The following is a 10,594-nucleotide window of genomic DNA, read 5'->3' on the forward strand; positions in this document are numbered from 1 at the left end:
TTTGATATCATAGATCAAGAAAAATAAAGTTCGGATCTAGATCGGGGGAAATATAAAATAATTGACGAATAGATCCCTTTTTTCGTTTTTGCAATCGAGGTAAGTTCATATGTAAATAAGCTTCAATGTAATTGTATTTTAAATGTTTTAATTTTGCATGAATTTTGTAAATGACTCTATGGGCACGTTCGACAACTATCTGGCAAGCGAGAAATCCCAACCGAACCCTAGAAATATATTAGGATACAAGTGACATGTCACTAGGGTATTATGTTATGTGATCCGAGTGCTGGTCCTGTACGTCCTACCGGTGGCTGAGTATACCGTTATATGTTGCGGTTACTTGACAGCTTGTGTGAGCAGCACCATGTAGCTACATCTTGACTGACAGCTTGTGTGAGCAGTCCCGTTGATGGCTTGAGAGCGAGCATATATGTGTTATGAGATAGAGGTAGCAATGGCTACATATGTGACACCTTGTGTGCAAGGTTTCCCGAGTATCTTATATTATTATTTCGAGTGGTTCATTGGGTATGTCAACAATGAGCATTAGTAGGAAATTATTACGCGATGGTATAGGTACATACATAAAGCTTATGATTATTAATTCGTGAAATGATGATTTCAAGGGATGTTTGTGATGGAATGAATTATGGTCATGAGATTATGGTAAATTACATTACCTTACATTATATTACTTGAATGTTAAATGTATGGTAAGATTTTCTTATTTCTTTCATACGATCTTACTAGGCTATATAACTTACTCCGTTTTATTTTTCCATGTTTTATAGTGTTACCAAGCTAGCTCAGATTAGAAATCGTTAGAGATCACATCACACTATCAAACTATTATTTTGGGTATCGATGATCTTAAATATTTTGAGTATATGGCATGTATAGGGACTTGGTCTTTTTGGTATATGTGTCATTATGAATTTTGCCAAATGTGTTGGCTTATATTTGTTTAAGGTGATTTGGTATTTAGCCATGTAATTGGCTTATTTTGGCTAAAATGGTTGTAAGCTTATTTATATAAGTATATGTGCCAATGCCTTTTGTTTATGTGTTTTGTAATGGTTCGCTTTATTCTTATTTATAGCTATATGGCTTTGTTGTTAAACAATTGAGATCGGATCATTGGTATGCTAGAAGATCTATATGATACAATGCAAGTTAATGGTAGCTATATTGATGTTTGTAGAATATGAGTTTGGTATGATTTGGTTTGGTAAAATATGATGTTGTAAGTATGTTAGGTATTGAAATGACATGTTTTAGCCTTGATTGCAAATGTTTTGGTTGTCTAAGTATGCTACGATTTGTGTCATTTGATGTTGTGTATGTGTGTGCAAATGAGGGTGGCAAATTAGCTTGGTAGATAGCCTATATTTTTGTCCACACAGGTAGATACAAGGGCGTGTGTCTAGGCCATGTGTGGCACGTGGTCTGCCCCAAGGGCATGTGTTTCGGCCGTGTGTCCCCTGCACCTTAATTTTTAGAAACAAAATACTCAAAATTGAGCACACGGGCGGAGACACTAGCATTTTTCTCAGCTGTGTGAGGGACACGGCCCCGGACATGGGCATGTATCCTGGCCGTGTAAAGTCTGCACCTATTTTATGAAAATTAACTAATCACACGGTTTAGCACACGGGCGTGTGGCTTGGTCGTGTGACTTCAATTTTTTCATGCCTTGCAAAACAGAGAGTTACACAGGTTAGGGACACAGGCATGTGTGACCACACGGCCTGCCCACACGAGCGTGTCCCAAACCACACGGGCGTGTGACCCCTGCCATGGAAAAAAACATTCTAAATTTTTTGTAAAAATTTTCATGGTTTTCAGTTAATTCCCGAACCATATCCAAAGCATGATTTGGGCCTTGTAGGCTCGTATTAGGGACTTTATGACTGAATGTAAATGGTTTTAATTTGTTTTAAATTTATTACTCAGATATGTATGACTGTTGCGATGTGAGTCCGGTAATGACTTGTAACCCTGTTCTGGCATCAAATACGGGTGAAGGGTGTTACATTTAGTGGTATCAGAGCTATAGTTTAGTCGATTCTCGGACTAATGTAGCTTGTCTGAGAGTCTAGCTATACATGCCATGTATAATTGGTGATAGTGTGACGACTCTTGACAATTTAAAGTGTATTTTCATATAGTAAATGGATCTCGACTGAGATGTAGCTAATGATATCGAAAGTAATACGCCGGCTCCCGCCTAAGAGACAACGTAATCTAAAACTAGACCAGTAACAGTTAGTTAGGGAGGAGAGGCTAGGGAAACCTTTTTCCAGAGGATGAATGAGTGGTTTGCCGAGTCTGTTCGAACAAATCCGGCTGGTCAACATCCTCCTCCCCCACCTAACCCCCAACCAGTTCCCATAGCTCCTCAAGGTGTGGAATTGTTAAGACTAGACAAGCCCTCAGTTGATAAGATTAGAAAACAAGGGGCTGAAGAATTTAGAGCTAATGTTGGCAATGATCCTGAGAGAGTAGAGTTTTGGCTTGAGAACTCTATCAGGGTATTTGATGAGCTGTCTTGCACACCAGATGAGTACTTGAAATGTGCTATATCACTTCTGAGGGACTCGACATATCAGTGGTGGAATACTCTTGTATCCATGGTACGAAAGAAAGAGTTACCTGGGAATTCTTTCAAGATGAGTTTAGAAAGAAATATATCAGTCAATAGTTCATTGATCAGAAACACAATGAGTTTTTTAGAGCAAAAATAGGGTTGTATGTCTATGACAGAATATGAGCGAGAGTTTGTTAGGCCCAGTAAGTATGGTAGGGAATGTGTTTCCACCGAGGCCATCATGTGTAAAAGATTCGAAGATGGGTTGAGTGAGTATATCAGATTGCTAGTAGGGATATTAGAGTTGAAAGAATTTGTGGTGCTAGTTGACAAAGCTTGCAAAGCCGAAGATTGGGCAAGGAGAAGAGAAAAGATGAAATTGAGGCTAGAGATTCGAGAAAAGACCAATGAATAAGTCATTTCAATCTTCGTCAAAGAAATCAAGGGATTTGTATACTCATTTGAATGTTTCAGTTAGGTATCCTAACAGAGATCGTGGGAAGCAATATTCGGGTTCTAAGGCCCAAACTACGTCAATAGCGAGCTTTGGTAATGCTAGGTTTAATAGACCTGAATGTCAACACTATGGCAGACGACATCCAAGTGAATGTAGAATGAATGATCAGGTTTGCTTTAAATCTGGCTCCCAAGATCACTTCATTCGAGATTGCCCTCGAATGGCTGAGAAAGATAAGTTTCAGAATGCAAGACCGAGCAACACTACCACTAGAGGGAGGCTACCAAGAAATACGAGAAATAGGACCAGTAGTAGAGGTGTAACGAAAGATTTAACTGAGAGATCAGAGGTCAAAGCACCTACTAGAACCTACGCTATTCGTGCTCGCAAAGATACGTCATCCTCTGATGTTATTACTGGTACATTTTCTCTCTATGATACTAATGTAGTTGCATTAATTGATCCTGGATCGACTCATTCTTATATTTGCGCGAATTTGGTATCTAGTAAGAATTTTCCTGTTGACTTTACTAAGTATGTGATTAAAATGTCGAACCCCTTAGGAAAATATGTTTTAATTGATAAAGTTTTCAAGAGTTGTCCTTTAATGATTTAGAGTCACTATTTTCTGGCTGACTTAATGCTTTTACCGTTTGATGAGTTCGATGTAATTCTTGGAATAGATTGGTTGACTCTACATGATATCATGGCGAATTGTAGATGAAAGATTATTGAATTGAAATTTCAAGATAATGAAATTCTTCAGATTTAATCGGATGATTCGGTGAGTTGCCTATTGTGATTTCATCGATTTCAGCTCAGAGGCTTGTACGAAATGGTTGTGAAGCTTATCTTGCGTATGTACTGAATATGAAAGTGTTTGAATTGAAGATAGAATCTGTAACGATAGTTTGTGAATACCCAGATGTGTTTCTAGAAGAGTTGCCTGGGTTGCCACCGATCAGAGATGTCGAATTTGCTATTGATTTAGTACTGAGGACTTTACTGATATCGATAGCTCTGTATAGAATGGCTCCGATCGAATTGAAAGAATTGAAATCTCAATTGCAAGATTTTACAGATAAGGGTTTTACAAGATCGAGTTTTTTGTCCTAAGGTGCACCAGTGTTATTCGTCAATAAGAAAGACGGATCCATGAAACTTTGTATTGATTATCGTCACCTTAACAAGGTTATGATAAATAACAAGTATCCTTTGCCGAGAATTGATGATTTGTTTGACCAGTTGAAAGCGGCAACAGTGTTCTCAAAGATAGATTTGAGATCTGGTTATTATCAGCTGAGAGTTAAGGATTTGAATGTGTCGAAAATTGCATTCAGAACACGGTACGAGCATTATGAATTTCTTATTATGCTCTTTGGATTAATAAATGCTCTTATAGTTTTTCTAGACTTGATGAATCAAATCTTCAAACCGTATTTAGATAAATTTGTGGTTGTTTTTGTTGATGACATTTTGATTTATTCACGAGATGAGTCTAAACATGCTGGGCATTTAAGAATTGTATTGCTGACCTTGATACACAAACAATTATTTGCTAAATTTAGCAAAAGTTAGTTTTGGCTCCGAGAAGTTGGATTTCTGGGACACATTGATTCAACAGAAGATATACGGGTTGATCCGAGTAAGATTTCGATAGTTGTTGATTGGAAACCACCGAGAAATGTATCCGAAGTTAGAAGCTTTTTGGGCTTGTCAATTATTATCGATGTTTTGTTAAGGGATTTTCGATGATTGCTACACCTATGACCAGACTGTTACAAAAAGATGTGAAATTCGAGTGGTCTGAGAAATGTCAACAGAATTTTGAATAGTTGAAAGCGTTGTTGACTGAGGCACCAATGTTAGTGTAACATGAGACGGGAAAAGAGTTTGTGATTTTTAGTGACGTGTCATTGAAGGGTAATTTGGTAATTTGGTAAATAAAGACAAATTAACTAAATAAAAGATGTTCATCTTCATCAACTTAGTCCCCCTAGCCGAAAGTTTGAAGAGAAGACATAACTAGGGCTTGGCCAACTTTCAAGCTCGATTGTAGGTCCGTTCTTGTCCTGTTTTTAATGATTTCTACATTTTTTAGATCGTGGTAACTTGATCAAGCTATTTCAAAGACTAATTTGAAAGAAAGTTAAAGTTTAAAATTTTACCCATGTTGGATGTGCTTGTATTTTGATGTTTGATGATAGAAAATGCATGTTTGTTGTTAGATAAACAACATTTGTAAAGTGATTTTCAATAAAAACGTCAAATAAGGACTTATTTATAAAAGGTTATAAAATGTGTAGAAAAGTGTGAATAAATAAAAATGTGGGATGTTATAAGTACTAGTAATATTCGACTAGGCTTAGGTTGTGATGAAGTTGAATGAAATTCATTTTACAAGCCTAGGGACTAAATTGTAAAATGTTGAAATGCTAGGGGTAAAAATGTAATTTTTGTGATAATTTGTTTTTGGGGTACATTGAATAATATGGTGATTAACTAAGTTAAATTTGACATTATAGATCAAGAAAAACGAAGTTCGGATCTAGATCGAGGGAAAAACAAAATAATTGACAAATAGATCCCTTTTGTCATTTTTGCATTCGAGGTAAGTTCGCATGTAAATAAGCTTTATTATAATAGTATTTTAAATGTGTTAATTTTGCATGAATTGTGTAAACAACTCTATGGGTATGTTCGACGACATTCTGGCAAGCTAGAAATCCCAATCGAACCTTAGGAATAGATTAGGATACAAGTGATATGTCAGTAGGGTATTATGTTATGTGATCCAGGTGATGGTCCAGTACGTCCTACTGGTGGCTGAGTAAGCCGGTATATGTTACGGTTACTTGACAACTTGTATGAGCAGCACCGTGTAGCTACATCTTGATTAACAGCTTGTGTGAGCAGGTCCGTTGATGGCTCGAGAGCAAGCATATATGTGTTATGAGATAGAGGTAGCAATGGCTACTTATGTGACACCTTGTGTGCAACGTTTCCCAAGTATCCGATATTATTATTCCGAGTGGTTCATTGGGTATGTCAACAATGCAAATAAGTATGAAATTATTACGAGATGGTATAGGTACATACATAGAGCTTATGATTATTAAATTCGTGAAATGATGATTTCAAGGGATCTTTGTGATGGAATGAATTATGGTCATGAGATTATGGTAAATTACATTATCTTATATTATATTACTTGAATGTTAAATGTATGGTAAGATTTTCTTATTTCTTTCATATGATCTTACTAAGCTATATAGCTTACTCTGTTTTATTTTTCCATGTCTTATAGTGTTACCAAGCTAGCTCGGATTGGATATCATCGAAGATCGCATCACACTATCAAACTATTATTTTGGGTATCGATGATATTAAACATTTTAAGTATGTGGCATGTATAGGGACTTGGTCATTTTGGTATATGTGTCATTATGAATTTGGCCAAATGTGTTGGCTTATATTTGTTTAAGATGATTTGGTATTTAGCCATGTAATTGGCTTATTTTAGCTGAAATGGTTGTAAGCCTATTTATATAATGCCTTTTGTTTATGTGTTTTGTAATGGTTCGCTATATGCTTATTTATGGCTATATGGCTTTGTTGTTAAATGATTGAGTTCGGCTCATTGGTATGCTAAAAGATCTATATGATACAATGCAAATTAATGGTAGCCATATTGAAGTTTGTAGAATGTGAGTTTGGTAGGATTTGGTTTGGTAAAATATGATGTTGTAAGTATGTTAGGTATTGAAATGACATGTTTTAGCCTTGACTTTGGATGTTTTGGTTTTCTAAGTATGCTATGATTTGTGTCATTTGATGTTGTGTATGTGTGTGCAAATGAGGGTGGCAAACTGGCTTGGCAGATATCCTTAATTTTTGTCTACACGGGTAGATACACGGGCGTGTGTCTAGGTCGTGTGTCCCCTGCACCTTAATTTTGAGAAACAAAATGTTCAGAATTGAGCACATGGGCAGAGAGATGGGCGTGTGTCTCAGCCGTGTGAAGGACACGGCCCCGAACATGGGCATGTGTCCTGGCCATGTGAAGTCTACATCTATTTTATGAAAATTAATTAATCTCACGGCCTACCACATGGGCGTGTGGCGTGGCCATGTGACTTCAATTTGTTCACGCCTTGTAAACAGAGAGTTACACGGGTTAGGGACACCAGCGTGTGTTACTACATGGCTTGGCTGCACGGGCGTGTACCAAACCACATGGGCATGTGACCCTTGTTCATGCCAAAAAATTCAAACTTTTTGTAAAAATTTCTAAGGTTCTCGGTTTTTTACTGAACCATTCCAAAGCATGATTTAGGCCTTGTAGGCTCGTATTAGGGACTTTATGACTTAATGTAAATGGTTTTAATTTGGTTTAAATTTATGACTCAAAAATGTATGATTCTTGCGAGGTAAGTCCGGTAATGCCTCGTAGCCTTGTTCCGGCATCGAATACGGGTGAGGGGTGTTACAACTTTCTTCTATGGAGAGGCTTTTAGAAATACTTTTTCACCAACAACTTATTCAATTTCTTTTTGTTTCAAATAAAAATACAATTTTTGTCTATCTCATGGAGCTTTTAATCTGCCTTTTATTATCTTTACCATATCTTTTGTTTCTTTTACCATTTTTGGCCCAATCATCTTTTTCTTACTCAAATCAGACCAACACATAGGTGTTCTACACCATCATGCATATAAAGCTTCGTAGGGAGCCATTTGAATGCTCGATTGGAAAAAATTATAAACAAATTAAACTAAAGGTAAATAACATTCCCAACTAGATTCAAATTCAATGATATAGGCTTGAAGAATATCTTCTAGCAAATGAATAACATGTTTAGATTAGCCGTCAAATTGAAGATGGAAAGATGTGTTGAATTGCAATCTCATGATCAAAAGTTAATGCAATTGTTTCTAGAATCTTAAAGCGAAACGAGGACCTCAGTCCTAGATAATAGACATAGGTACTCCATTAAGTCTTATTATCTCGCAAATATACACCTCCGCAAGATTCAGAAGTTGTTAATCGATTCTTACTGCTAGAAAATAATCAAATTTTGTTAATTGGTCTACTAACACCCTGATAGCAATTCTTTTGTTCGGTGAAGTTGGTAGGTCGATGAAAAATCTATAGCAATTTGTTCCCATTTCCAATCAACAATGGACATAGGTTGAAGCAACCAAGTGGGAACCTAATGTTCAGCTTTTACCCAAAGGCATGTGAAGAATTTGGTAAAATATTTGACAATTTCTCTTTTCATCCATAGCCACCATACGATTCTTGTAAGTCACGGTATTTTCTTGTGCCACTAGGATGCATCGCGGAAGAACCATAGTGAGCTTCACGAAGAATCAATTTCTTGAGTTACACATTGTCAGGAACATAAATTTCATTGTGGAATTGAAGACAATTATTCACATTAATGCTAAAATTCTCGTTATCACCACATTGAGCAAGCTTTATTTCTCCGCCAGTTTAGTATATGCGAATTGCCCCTCTTTTATCTAATCAATCAACATGGACTGTGTAACGCCCCGATTTTTGGGCCTAGAAGTATTGGGCCTTGAGTCTGGGTTCGGGTGGAAAATGGCCTGAATAATTTGGATGTTATTATTATTTCGTATGTTTAGTTTAGTAATTAAATAAATTACGAAGAGTTTATCGTGTGGAAAAAAAAGGCCCAAGAGTAAATTTAATTCGAGGCAATTCCTGAATTTTAATTTTGGAAGAGAGGGTTCTGGCGATATGGGCTTTTAAAGTTGAGGTGGTGAAATAGGAAACAAATAAGGCCTTGGTAAAATGGCAAGGTGGCGCCACTAAGTTCCTAAAAAAAATGGTGTCTGGGAAGGAATTAAAGGTCCAGGGTTCAAGTTGCAAGGTAGGCATATGGTTACTTTTTAATTTTAGGCATGTACCGGGCATGTGATCACTTAAGTGAATTTCGGCAAGGGCCTTAGGGAGGTTGGGCCAATTGTTTTAGTTGATATTAGGGTTAGGTTCTTTTCTTTTTCTGTCTTGGAGAATTAGGGTTAGCCACCTAAAAGCTTTCACTGTCATTCATCCTTTCTGAGTTCTCACAAAAGCCGAAAACGCAAATTCCTTCTCCTTGGTGCCGATTTCTTCTTCCTCTCTTTTTCCTCCATTTTATTTCTTCCCTTTTGGTTTTTCTTCTAGCCGAAACCTTCTTATCACCTTACTCATCTCCTCTGTCAATCCCATCCTTCACAAAACGTCCATAGCTGATTGCCATAAAAGCTGAAATCCCAAAAACTCACTTCTTGTACCGATTTATCCAAGCCAAAATCCTTCAGTTATTTTTGTTCTTTTTGATCAAATTTCATCTTCTCTAAACCCTTAGTATCTGTCGGCAACACTACTTCAAAGTTATAGCCTCAAATCATCATCTTCTTTATCACTTAAAAAGCCAAAATACCATAGATTTAGGGACTTATAGCCGAAACTTTAGATCTCCTGGATTCGAGTTCTACTATCGTTTAAAGGATAGATCTGCATTAGATCTGCGTAGAAGTCAAAGAGGAATAAGTGGTAAGTGCTGATCACCTCAGTCTAGTCTTATTTTACAATTTAGAAAAGCCGAAGTCCCTAAAATCTGGGGAGGCTGTTGATTTGGGCATAGGGCTTTAAGGGTCTTTAACCGGCGATTTCTTTTGGTGATTAGTGTCTTCTAGAGGTTTGATCGAAGGCTTGGATCTTTGGAACAACTAGACTTAGATCTAGTCATCGGTTTTCGGCAAAAAGGAAAGATTCTAAAGGCTTTAGGGGCATGGTTCGAATATGGGTTGCTGAATATTGGGATTGGTTGTTGTGGGTTGCAATCTAAGAATTGTGGTAATCAATTGTAGGACATCGTAAGGGATCTTAGTAGCAGTCGTCGTGAAACAGGTGTGTATCGAACACCCTCTCCTATTCAATTCGGCAAAAGCCGAAATGCCAAAATTCTGGCATTTCGTGGGCTTGTGAGTGTGCAAATGCTCACAAGACGTTTAGAAATTATTAGATCTGAAATCGCAAAGTGGTAAGTTATTCGTGTGTGAAATTTCGTGCACTTTGGTAATTGGGCCTTGATAGACTAAAACTGGGCCCAAGAGCTTACGGGCCCATACGGGAAAAAAGATAATAAAAAAATAGGCAATAAGTATGTTCTGTTAGATTGTGGAATCGAAACTACTTAAACCGGTAAACTGGTCATAAAACTTGAATTAAATGGGCTTAAATTGCTAGTGGACACTATAGGGCCCATTAGGGGTTTTAGGGCCCAATGGCTAAAATTGTGAAATTGAGATAAATAAATTACTGCGATGACAATGGCTAGTAAGGACCGTAACATTCATGAGAACCCTTAAAACTGATAAAATTACTGAAATACCTTTATAGGTGGAAAGTTTACAGTTTTACCCCTAGGAGCAAAATTACTGTTATACCCCTAGGGATAAGGTTGACCTGAATGCATGTTTGACTGTTACTATTTACTGCATGCCATGTTATTATTATCTGATGCATGGGAC

Source organism: Gossypium arboreum, chromosome 11 (genome assembly GCF_025698485.1).
Source record: "Gossypium arboreum isolate Shixiya-1 chromosome 11, ASM2569848v2, whole genome shotgun sequence".
In the NCBI taxonomy this organism is placed as follows: Eukaryota; Viridiplantae; Streptophyta; class Magnoliopsida; order Malvales; family Malvaceae; genus Gossypium; species Gossypium arboreum.